Source organism: Salvelinus sp. IW2-2015, linkage group LG28, assembly GCF_002910315.2.
Source record: "Salvelinus sp. IW2-2015 linkage group LG28, ASM291031v2, whole genome shotgun sequence".
NCBI lineage: Eukaryota > Metazoa > Chordata > Actinopteri > Salmoniformes > Salmonidae > Salvelinus > Salvelinus sp. IW2-2015.
Window position 1 is genome coordinate 29,717,046 of NC_036868.1, and position 13,682 is coordinate 29,730,727.

Sequence of the window (13,682 nt, forward strand, 5' to 3'; positions counted from 1 at the left end):
AAAAGTTACCTGTAAACTCTGCCAAAACATTTCAAACGACTTTTGTAGTACAACTTTAGGTATTTTTTTGTATAGGATAGGATGTATAGTATAGTATTTTGTATAGTATAGGACAGAGTATAGGATGCTTTACTGTTGGCCTGACACAGGACTGATGGTAGCGCTCACCTTGTCTTCTCCGGACAAGCTTTCTGGATACCCCAAACAATCGGAAAGGGGATTCATCAGAGAAAATGACTTTACCCCAGTCCTCAGCAGTCCAATCCCTGTAACCTTTGAGGAATATCAGTCTGTCCCTGATGTTTTTCCTGGAGAGAATTGGCTTCTTTGCTGCCCTTCTTGACACCAGGCCATCCTCCAAAAGTCTTTGCCTCACTGTGCGTGCAGATGCACTCACAGCTGCCTGCTGCCATTCCTGAGCAAGCTCTGTACTGGTGGTGCCCCGATCCCGCAGCTGAATCAACTTTAGGAGACGAACCTGGTTGGACTTTCTTGGCCGCCCTGAAGCCTTCTTCACAACAATTGAACCGCTCTCCTTGAAGTTCGTGATGAGCCGATAAATGGTTGATTGAGGTGCAATCTTACTGYCAGCAATATCCTTGCCTGTGAAGCCCTTTTTGTGCAAAGCAATGATGACGGCACCTGTTTCCTTGCAGGTAACCATGGTTGACAGAGGAAGAACAATGATTCCAAGCACCACCATCCTTTTGAAGCGTCCAGTCTGTTATTCGAACTCAATCAGTGATCTCACACCTATGTTAACGAGAGAATCACTGACATGTCAGCTGGTCCTTTTGTGGCAGGGCTGAAATGCAGTGGAAATGTTTTTGGGGATTCAGTTCATTTGCATGGCAAAGAGGGACTTTGCAATTAATTGCAATTCATCTGATCACTCTTCATAACATTCTGGAGTATATGCAAATTGCCATCATACAAACTGAGGCAGCAGACTTTGTGGAAATTAATATTCGTGTCATTCTCAACTTTTGGCTACGACTGTACAGTATACTACAATTTATTTTATTCTTCAAAATTCTAAAGTACTAAACGATCGAATAATACTACAGTGGAGAGTACAGGATTTTACCAGTGGAGGCTCCTCAGAGGAAGGGGAATAAAGTAGTGAAACATTAAATGCAAATAAAAATAGAAATAGTGAAACATTAAGTTATCCTTTTTAGATAAAACTATGTTCATATGTCACCAAATAATTGGTTAAAATACACTGTTTTGCAAAGTAGGTCTACAGTAACTTCAACAGCACTGTCTGAGCTAGCACCATGGTGTAGCCGGAGGACAGCAGGCTTCCGTCCTCTGGCTACATTGACTTCAATACAAAACCTAGGAGGCTGGTAAGCCTCACCCCCTTCCATAAACATAAACTCAGCAAAGAAAATGGCKATTTTTCAGGACCCTGTCTTTCAAAGATAATTTGTAAAAATCCAAATTACTTCAGATCTTCATTGTAAAGGGTTTAAACACTGTTTCAATTAACCATAAACAATTAATGATCATGCACATGTGGAATGGTCGTTAAGACACTAACAGCTTACAGATGGTAAGCAATTTAAGGTCACAGTTATGAGACTTAGGACACTAAAGAGGCACAAAGAAAGATGCCCAGSGTCCCTGCTCATCTGCGTGAACGTGCATTAGGCATGCTGCAAGGAGGCATGAGGACTGCAGATGTGGCCGGGGCAATAAATGTCAATGTCCGTGCTGTGAGACGCCTTAGACAGCGCTACAGGGAGACAGGATGGACAGCTGATTGTCCTCGCAGTGGCAGACCACGTGTAAAAACACCTGCACAGGATCGGTACATCCGAARGTCCCTGTGGGACAGGTACAGGATGGCAACAACTGCCCGAATTACATCAGGAATGCACAATCCCTCCATCAGAGCTCAAAGGCAGGTCCTCACCAGACATTACCAGCAACAACGTCGCCTATGGGCACAAACCCACCGTCGCTGGACCAGACAGGACTGTCAAAGTGCTCTTCACTGACGAGTCGTTATTTTGTCTCCCCAGGGGTGATGGTCAAATTCGCGTTTATCATTGAAGGAATGAGCGTTAGACCGAGGCCTGTACTATGGAGCGGGATCGAGGTGGAGGGTCCGTCATGGTCTGGGGCGGTGTCACAGCAGCATCAGACTGCGCTTGTTGTCATTGCAGGCAATCTCAACGTTGTGTGTTACAGGGAAGACATCCTTCTCCCTCATGTGGTACCCTTCCTGCAGGCTCATCCTGACATGACCCACCAGCATCACAATGCCACCAGCCATACTGCTCGTTCTTTGCGTGATTTCCTGCAAGACAGGAATGTCAGTGTTCTGCCATGGCCAGCGACGAGCCCGGATCTCAATCCCATTGAGCATGTCTGGGACCTGTTGGATCGGAGGGTGAGGGCTAGAGTCCCCCCCTGGCAAATCTAGCCCCCCCCCGGCAAATCTGGTGCAGTCCATGAGGAGATGCACTGCAGTACTTAATGCAGCTGGTGGCCACACAAAATACCCCCCCTCCTTTGTTCAGGGACACATTTCCATTTCTGTGAGTCACATGTCTGTGTAACTTGTTCAGTTTATCCCAGTTGTTGAATCTTGTTATGTTCATACAAATATTTACACGTTACGTTTGTTGAAAAATAAACGCAGTTGACAGTGAGAGGACGTCTTTTTTTGCTTATTTATGACCACTTCCGGAGGACGTCCTCCAAACAAAGCTTTCGCAGTATGAACTGAGGTGTTGTCCATCCATTCATAGATGTAGGATCAGAGAACGAACCTAATATGTTGTATTGGGGTTGTGCCACAGAGCATTATGGGGGTTGAGAAGCTTGGTGACATTGTTGGATAGAGATTAAGAGTGAAGAATGATAGTTGAGCATTTTTGGGACATTATTCAATTCACTTTTTTTTTCAAATTACAGGAGATGGAGGTACATTTATAAATAGTTTTCTTGGATTTAGAACTTTATTTTTGTGTTTAGTTAGTGCAATTTATTTGCCTTGCTAACTTCAGTAGCTGGCTAGCTTTCAGCGTGAGTGTAAAGTTTTCTCCGCTAGAATGGCCAATGCTGCAGAAATATGTTGTGGCCTATTGAAGAACCCCTTTCATTCTCTGGGGTACACAGAAAAGGTGTGAGTTAAAAGCGAGGGTCGACCGCTGRCTAAGATCAGTTTCATGAAGAAGGATGAAAAGATGAGTGTTCAATACCAACTAGTATAAAATATGTAGCTGGTTAACAGGGAGCCTATGATCAAGCCGCCTGTAATTGCACGTTACGATGCTTTACATGCTGAACATCTTCTCTGGCATGTCAAACAATTCTGAATTATTTGATATCTTCTATCGCATCATCCATTAAAAGTTAGATTAAAGAGGTTGAAGCAGCGCATTTTTTTTGCGTGTGCTCACTTAGGCTTTCAACTTTCCTCCGGTATTTATTTAGCAAAAATAACACATAATCACTCCCGACAGACACAAGCAGAAACTCATGACATAAATGTTGCAGCATCCTAGGCTACACCTAAACATTAGACATCTGACATGCTGTATGGGATGAAAAGGAGGATTTTTTTCGTCTGATCAACTGTAGGCTTTATGCAGCTGCTCTTATTAGTAGCCTATCTGCCCTGTCCATTTAYTCAGGGTAAACTAATTGGTAACGTTATGTATTTATAGTCCATTTGTGTGTCAGGAGAAAATGTGAATGTGATCAAACTTAGATTATATTCAAAATTAGGCTGCATATACATTTCATCCAAAATCTATTTCCTGGAATCAATCGACATAATAGTGATGGCAGTTTACAGTTGCATAGGGCTGCATGATGCAAGCTCAGCCCTGTGAGTTCTATTGTCTATCAATTGTTGTCTGGGTAGAGGAAATCCCCCTCCTAATCCGGTCTAAATATAATTTATATGAACAAATATAAGGTAGCTGCAGTTTGACAGGGGTTTCATCCCCTCAGGGCCAGGAGTATTTTTTTTATAACCATGTGACCTGATTAGGAAAAAATGGTCCCATCACAGCCCATATGAAACCTTTTTACAACTGATTAATCACTGTCATACCTTATAGGGTTCAGAGTTTTCCTATTTAGGTTAACATATAAGGAKAAACRCCAGGACCTAGGGGGTAAAAATTGCCCCACCACTCTGGGACCTATGGTGCCACCAGTCTGCTTGCAGTTGTCAGGTATGTGGACGATCAGGGCTTTATTCAGGAATGTTTCTTGGGCTACTTGATGTGTCAAGTGGGCGAGATGTGCAGTCTGTTTGAGTTTATGCATTGTGAGTTCTCTGAGTTAAATTCATAGAGAAACTCGTTGTCCAAACCTATGATGGCGCCGCTGTAGAGGTATCTGCTATTTGTATTTACAACCCTCATGTTCCCTGTTTTAAGAGGTGATGACGGCTCCACTCCACTACCAGTGTCAASTTTCACCTGACATGAACTGAAGCCATGTCTCGTGCCCGCTCATCCACTGGCACATTGACTGTTTCCTCTCCAAGCACTGTGAGTACCCCTATCAATTTTCTCTTATCACTGTATACACTATTACACAAAGATTTTACTCCTTGCTTGGACTAACTCTTTCTTACCTCTTTTGTCTAACTGTGTAGTGTCTTGTGTTTTTTGTCTTCTCAGTAAAATCCTGTCCTGCATTGGTCAAGCCTCTGAACATGCCACATACCCTCATTCAATCACTGCTGTGATCCCGTTCCAACACTGTAAGTAGCCCTCTCATTCCTCCTCCCCATAAAATTGTACTAGAAATGTCTTTCTTAAATGCTTTAGGTTCAAATAATTTCTTCGATTTTTGAAAGACACTTTGGTCTCTGTGCGTTCCGTGCCGATACTGTGGGTCTACAATCCTCAAGTTTTCAAGTCACCAGTCTCCACTGGAATCTACAGTATACTATAGTTTTACTATAGAATTKTGTGGTAACCTATACAACTGTATAATTCGTTTTATGTGGGAAGGAAGAAACAGTGGCTGGGAGCCTCAAACAAACATAATGACATARTAAACTCGTCTCAATCTCAGGGTGTGGGTGTGCTCTCTCTCGCTCTCTGCCGTTTTCTTTCTCGTGCTTTCTCTATTGCTCTCTCTCTCTCTCTAACCGTWTAAGTATGTGTGTCTGTGTGCATGTTTTAAGAGGTTTTCCCCACCATTATTCAGAATTGAAATGAGACAGACAGGTGTATTCTGGAAGCCTGTTTTTACCAGGTTGAGTTAAGACCCAGCTAGCACATAATGTTCTGAGAACATGTTTCTTAGAGCTACTTTGCATTTCTATTGTTTTCTAACTAATTATAGAATACAGTTCATGGATGGGCTTTACAKATTTTTGTAAAGAAGTGTAAGTCACCTTAGAAGCTTAGACATAAGGGAATGTACAAAAGAACTGCATACAGTAAATGTATTGGTGCCTCTGCATTAGCATTATAATTGACAGTCTATGTTCAGAATTGTATGTATTGATCAGACATTTATTTAAAAAAAACACTAATGAGAAATAAATGTAAGACATCATTTGACATAAAAATACAAAATAAATCCAGCCATGAGCCTAATATAGGTACCTGGCCTGTCTACGTAGTGTGAAATGTTTTTGAAAGGGAAAAGTTTGTTATTAAATGGGTAGTGCATTTAATTTACTATCAATTCGTTAATGTTTTGATCAACTCATTCTACAATGTCTTTTCTGGTGTTTTTGAAGTACTCAATTTGAATTAGGCAATATTTAGTCGTGCACTTTTGTGAAACTGTTCAATGTTTGTATTTTGAAATGTTGTATGTCTGAAATGCTCAGTTGATGCAGATTTGAAAGGAATAACTTTGACTTACAGTGTGGGTCTTGCTTCACAGCATATCCCACCCTTCCTTGCCGTGGGAAAGCTGATTATGTATCACAGCATTCCTGATGCGGTGGTTGCCTGGGAAGCTGCGCAGACAGAGTAGGATGAATTTTCTAAAATGTCTATCATTACTGCTTAATGATAGTGGAATAACATGATTAGCCCAAATTATTTACATCAACTGTAAGATAACAAACCACACAATGGAATTATCTTAGTTAACTGTGTTTTCAAGGGATTGTTATCAATGGTTTTAGCAGAGCTGGGGTTCTCCTTGACCCCATTTTACCCGTGCTGCCTTTAAACCTAGGCATGCTGCCTGCCAATTATCTATAGGCTATATTTCAACTTGTCATTTTCAAAGTATTTTCTAACAGTTTGATTTGAGGTGTGTTCCTCCTCATTAATTCACATAGAAATAGCCCATTTCACTGTTGTGGACAATTTATGTTTGAGGCTTTACTGAGCCGAACAAACTTCTCTCTTCAACAGCCCAAACACTTTCAACAAAAGCCCAAACGCATCTCCAGTCAGAACAGAACCTGCTCAAACCTTTCCACCTGGCACATTTTCCAGCTGGCGCCCGCATTGCCTTCATTGTTATTTTCCTTACTAATAATAACTTTGAACATTTGTGCGTTCCTATCAAAGTGCCTTATTACGTTATCATTATAATATCTCTATATCGTGTTGTCGTTTCTACTGTAGTACACCGTATGTATGGAGAATAATATATTTACTGTTTTTTTCAAATTTTCAAGTACTATACTTTCTGGAAGGTTGTCGTGATTATGAGCTAATGCTAAGCAAAACCCCAGCTACAGTGCCTTGCAAAAGTATTCATCTCCCTGGGCGTTTTTCCCATTTTGTTGCATTACAACCTCTAATTTAAATTGATTTTAATTTGGATTTCATGTAATGGACATACACAAAATAGTCCAAGTTGGTGAAGTTGTGAAGTGAAATGCATATGTATTCACCCCCTTTGAAGCCCCTTGCTATGAATCCCCTAAATAAGATCTGGTGTGACCAATTACCTTCAGAAGTCACAGGATTAGATTGCACACAGGTGGACTTAATTTAATTGTCACATGATCTCAGTGTATATATACACCTGTTCTGAATGGCTCCAGAGTCTGCAAGCGGCTACATCAAACAAGCGGCACCATGAAGACCAAGGAGCTCTCCAAACAGGTCAGGGATGAATTTATGGAGAAGTACAGATCAGGGTTGAGTTATAAAAAAATATCTGAAACTTTGAACATCCCACAGAGCACRATTTAAATCCATTATTAAAAAATGGAAAGAATATGGCACCACAACAAACCTGCAAAGAAAGGGCCGCCCACCAAAACTCACGGTCCAGGCAAGGAGGGGATTAATCAGAGAGGCAACAAAGAGACCAAASATAACCCTGAAGGAGCTGCAAAGCTCCACAGCAGAGATTGGAGTATCTGACCATAGGACCACTTTAAGCCGTACACTCCACAGAGCTGGGCTTTACGGAAGAGTGGCCAGAAAAAAGCCATTGCTTAAAGAAAAAAATAAGCAAACACGTTTGGTGTTTGCCAAAAGGCATGTGGGAGACTCCCCAAACATATGGAAGTTGGTACTCTGGTAAGATGAGACACAAATTTAGCTTTTTGGTCATCAAGGAAAACGCTATGTCTTGCGCAAACCCAACATCACCCCGAGAATACCATCCCCACAGTGAAGCATGGTGGTGGCAGAATCATGCTGTCAGGATTTTTTTTTCTATCGGCAGGGACTGGGAAARTGGTCACAATTGAAGGAATGATGGATGGCGCTAAATACAGGGAAATTCTTGAGTGAAACCTGTTTCAGTCTTCAAGAGATTTGAGACTGGGACGGAGGTTCACCTTCCAGCAGGACAATGACCCTAAGCATACCGCTAAAGCAACATTCGAGTGGTTTAAGGGGAAACATTTAAATGGAATGGAATGGCCTAGTCAAAGCACTGACCTCAATCCAATTGAGAATCTGTGGTATGACTTAAAGATTGCTGTACACCAGCGGAACCCATCCAACTTGAAGGAGCTGGAGCAATTTTGCCTTGAAGAATGGGCAAAAATCCCAGTGTCTAGATGTACCAAGCTTATAGAGATATACCCCAAGAGACGTGCAGCTTTAATTGCTGCAAAAGGTGGCTCTACAAAGTATTGCCTTTGGGGGGTGAATAGTTATGCATGCCCAAGTTTTCCTTTTTTTGTTATTTTGTTTGTATCACAAAAATATTTTCATCTTAAAAGTGGTAGGCATGTTGTGTAAATCAAATGATACAAAATTCCCCCAAATATATTTAAATTCCAGGTTAAGGCAAAAATATAGGAAAAATGCCTAGGGGGGTGAATACTTTCGCAAGCCACTGTGGCGCCATGTTTGTTGACCTCATACAATGCATTCTGGTTGTCACACAATCATCTGTCAGACCAACGATGTTATAACAAAACAAGGTGAAGGGATGTTTCACTAGACTGACTTAAATTGTAACTCAGACAAACCCTTCCCATGGGTTTTATTTTTTATTTAGCTTTTAATCTTCTGTTTGCCCCCCATTTTATTGATAATCCCCCATCATAGTAATATTTCCTGCATCATATCCCCCCACGATACCTTCCCCCATGGACCCCTAAAATAGTTTCCCCTAAATCTGGCAACCCTGTTTAGCTTTCGCGCCACGGTTAGGCTAGCGGGTAGGCTTGCAATTTTGTGTGATCTGTGAGGTGATGAAATGTGATTTGTCAAACTGTGAATGACTTAAAGTCATGTGCTCCGGTTCTTCAATTAACTTTTACAAGTACATCAATTGTGTAATATGCTGAAAAGTGGCCAAACTAAAATCATAGTTTTCGGGCAATGGGCGCAGCCATCTTTGACTTTGTTTTTACTTGCGTTTTACAGTGAATGGGATTAGGGAGTTTTCGCTTGTTGAACATGAACAAACATGGCTGCCATCATAAACAATTTCTGCTGTTAGCTTAGCTGACATGCTTTCTTAACAATTTTACATTTCTCACATGTGCTCACCAGAGATGTGGTACACTGTAAAGAAGTCTCGCTGTTTGCGACATAACTTAAGTATTGTTTTTTTGTCAGCGCAACCTGTTAAATGTGCTGAATGTTCCAAAGCCAAGCAARGATCCTGCATCATTCCCAGAAAGTTGTACTGACCGGTAAACTTTCCGTTTTAACGGTCAGTAAACGTATATGACTTCATTCCCACAACCAATTTGAAACCAAAAACATCTATTCCCACAACTTCCAAGGAACCAGATGAAAGGAAGGAGAGGCTGCATGGCTGCATGGCTGTGCATGATCTGTCTTTCCCCCTCTGTTTCTGTCTCCCTGGCTGAATCACTGACACCAGATGGCAGAGCTGACAGCTCGGTTAACATGGTAATCATGAGATCAATGGGAGCTAAACTATTCAATGAGAGAGACGTCTATCATCCTGCTATAGTTCCATAACGGATAGCTAAAATAGTAGTTAGCTCAGAGACGTTTAAAACATGAGCATTTATATGATTTTAAAAGGCAATTGTCTAGCTGTGAAAGTTCCTAGGAGGAGCTTCTAAGTGATTGAATGTTCACAATACACTAAATACCTATAATAAAGTAAACATGTCTCCTATCGAATGATAGAATTGACCTTTTGATCCTGGTTAGAATAGATCTGAAATGTCAATTTCTCTACAATATTCTGACTTACTCTTATCCAGAGTCTAARTGCAAGGTACAGCCGCTCTTCCCTCAACACCTACCTACTTCCTATCAAACAGGATGTATGTCACACAGAGAGCCTCAGTGAACCAATATGGCAGTGGAGGCAGTGAGATGCAAGGGGCCCTGACAGTGACAGAGAATGGACTTAGAGCTTCCTTACCCTTCCTTCTCCTCCTCTCGCTACTTACCCCCTTGTCAACTTCACCCCCTTCTTTGCCCAGTGTTAAACAGAGCCCCTGCCAAAGCTGATAACACTCTGCACAGGAGCTGTGTGGTTTTCTGGACCACTGCCACATAAGCCCGTTTTATACCTGGTTAGGTATGCAATGTTCCCAAATGGTTTTCCAGAAATCCTGGTTGGAATATTCAGGACATCCTGTTTAATCCCTTCTGATTACGGGAAGCTTTCAACCAGAATGTCTAGAAAACCAGGGAATTTAACAAAATTTTGCAACCATATACAGTTGAAGTCGGAAGTTTTCAACCACTCCACAAATTTCTTGTTAACAAACTATAGTTTTGGCAAGTCGGTTAGGACATCTACTTTGTGCATGATGCAAGTAATTTTTTCKGACAATTGTTTACAGACAGATTATTTCACATAATTCACTGTATCACAATTCCAGTGGGTGAGAAGTTTACATACACTAAGTTGACTGTGCCTTTAAACAGCTTGGAAAATTCCAGAAAACTATGTCACGGCTTTAGAAGCATCTGATAGGCTAATTGACATAATTTGAGTCAATTGGAAGTGTACCTGTGGATGTATTTCAAGGCCTACCTTCAAACTCAGTGCCTCTTTTCTTGACATCATGGGAAAATCAAAAGAAATCAGCCAAGACTTCAAAAAAAAATGTAGACCTCCACAAGTCTGGTTCATCATTGGGAGCAATTTCCAAATGCCTGAAGGTACCACGTTCATCTGTACAAATAATAGTATGCAAGTATAAACACCATGGGACCACGCAGCCGTCATACCGCTCAGGAAGGAGACGTTCTGTCTCCTAGAGATGAACGTACTTTGGTGCGAAAAGTGCAAATCAATCCCCCGGAACAACAGCAAAGGACCTTGTGAGGATGCCGGAGGAAACGGGTACAAAAGTATCTATATCCACAGTAAAACGAGTCCTATATCGACCACCAGAAAGGCCGCTCGGCAAGGAAGAAGCCACTGCTCCAAAACCGCCACTTAAAAAAGCCAGACTATGGTTTGCAACTGCACAAGGGGACAAAGAATGTACTTTTTGGAGAAAAGTCCTCTGGTCTGATGAAACAAAAACAGAACTGTTTGGCCATAATGGCCATCGTTATGTTTGGAGGAAATAGGGGGAGGCTTGCAAGCCAAAGAACACCATCCCCACCGTTAAGCACGGGGGTGGTATTATAATGTTGTGGGGGTGCTTTGCTGGAAGAGGGTCTGGTGCACTTCACAAAATAGATGGCATCATGAGGGAGGACAATATATCCACATAATTTAAGTAACATCTTAAGACATCAGTCAGGAAATTGAATCTTGGTGGCAAATGGGTCTTCCAAATGGACAATGACCCCAAGCATACTTCCAAAGTTGTGGCAAAATGGCTTGAGGAAAACAAAGTCAAGGTATTGGAGTGGCCGTCACAAAGCCCTGACCGCAATCCTATAAAAAATGTGTGGGCAGAACTGAAAAAGCTTATGTGGGCAAGGAGGTCTACAAACCTGACTCAGCTACACCAGCTCTGTCAGGAGGAATGGGCCAAAATGCACCCAACTTATTGTGGGAAGCTTGTGGAAGGCTACCCAAAACGTTTGACCCAAGTTAAACCATTTAAAGGCAATGCTACCAAATACTAATWGAGTGTATGTAAACTTCTGACCCACTGGGAATGTGATGAAAGAAACAAAAGCTGAAATAATTTTTAATCTCTACGGTTATTCTGACGTTTCACATAATAAAGTGGTGATCCTAACTGACCAAAGACAGGGAATTTTTACTAGGATTAAATGTCAGGAATTGTGAAATACMGGGTATACATAGAAACTACATTTAAACTTCTGACTTCAACTGTACCTGGTGCTAATGTTAGGGGGAAATATTTAAAGAAATCACAGAGGTGTAGCTTCAGCTTTAAGTCACTTGTAATGAGTGTTTTTCATATAAAAATCCACCATTTGGTGGCACAGCAGTCTAAGGCACTGCATCTCCGTGCTAGTGGTGTCACTACAGACACGCTGGTTCGAATCTAGGCTGTATCACAACCGGCTGTGATTGGGAGTCCCATAGGGCGGCGCACAATTGGCCCGGCATCGTCCGGGTTTGGCCGGTGTAGGCCGTCATTGTAAATAAGAATTTGTTCTTAACTTTTATTTAACTAGCTAAATCAGTGATGTAAAACTAGGCAAGTCAGTTAAGAAAAAATCTTACGTACAATGAGGCCTAACCCTGACGAACCAGGATCTGTAGTGACACCTCTAGCACTGAGATGCAGTGTCTTAGACCACTGCGCCACTCGGGAGCCCGTACATAGGTACAAAAGAATGATTCACAAATGCACAAAATATCTTCTCTAAAATTACATAGCTGTTACAATTGTTCAATATAAAATCTCATTTTATTTGTCACATGCGCCGAATACAACAGGTGTAGACCTTACCATTAAATGCTTATTTACAAGCCCTTAACCAACAATGCAGTTAAGAAAATGGTGTATAGAAAATATTTACTAAATAAACTAAAGTAAAAAAAAAWATATATATATAATAAAACAATAACTAGGCTATATAAAGGGGGTATGAAAAGCTCTATATACAGACAATGAAAGCTAATACAATGTTCAATGATTACATTTCTCTCAAACAGGCTATAGGCTACATGTGCACCACCAAGTCAGAACAGTAGTCAAAATTAGGAGGGGAAATGGGACCAAATTATTAGGGTGAAGCACATGGGCTACTAACACCTTATTACACAACATACACTTAGTATTGCMTTCTTAGCTACAGTATTTAGCTCAGATCCTCTAGTTAGGGAAGAGTGGCTTCTGAACAGGAAAGCTAGGTATTGTAGTGGTCATGCATTTAAGTGACAAGTTCAGTAACCACTAAACCGGAATTAAGACTAAGTTCACACTCATTTGCAGTAGGCTAGATCTTTTAGGTAATCGATACAATGTATGAGTGTCAGACAAAGCTGTGGGTGATTACTCAAAGGAGTTTACTATAGCATTTAGGAAATATTAATGTAACGGAACTAATTTTGACTATAGCCTACACTATCTGTAATTATATTTGTCCTGTGTTTAGCTACTGCAGACGTAAGGAGGATGGCCATATAGACCATCGCGCAGTTAGGGAGATGACGACCTCTGAGGCAGAAAAGTGGAGGGATAAATGGAAAGATGCACAAGCTCAATAGCAGCACCCACCTCAACAGCAAAGCCAACTGCCTTTACAGCACCCACCTGAGAAGCCACCAACAGAGCAGGGACAACCACTTGCTTCATCAACCCCAGAGAGAAGTGATATAGATATCCAGGCGAAGTACGCAGTTGGGTAAAGAAAAGGCACAGTTGAACCAACAAATTATCAGATTTTAAAATGCAACTTGCACAGTCAAAAAGAAAATGTGAGAAAATTAGAAAGAATAAGCGAAGAAGGGGAAAAGGAGAACTGAGTGGGAAATGTGTGGAAAGAGGGAGAAACTGGCAGCAGAGAAGACACAGGCCACTCAATTCCTGTGTAGGGATGAACATAGCAGACTTCTGCCTGGGAAGAAAGACACTTGCGTAAAACAAAGAGAAAGTTTAGAGACGAGTCCTTCTCAAACCTTTTGAAAGAGCTACATTCAAAGTATGAAAAAAAMAGAAAAATTCTCCCTGTCACACAGTTTGTGTGTTTGCGTCCCTTTTTATGTCACATAACCAAAAACAAATGATCGCAACACATGTGCATGTATTGATCATGAAAATGTCACGCTCCTTGCTGTCAAACTGAACCAAAAGTTAATATTTGAAAACCTCAAGCATCTCAGAGCTGGTGGCCTCCATAGTGTGTGACCCTAATAGCAAAAACTGTATGTATTGTGTCTGTGCA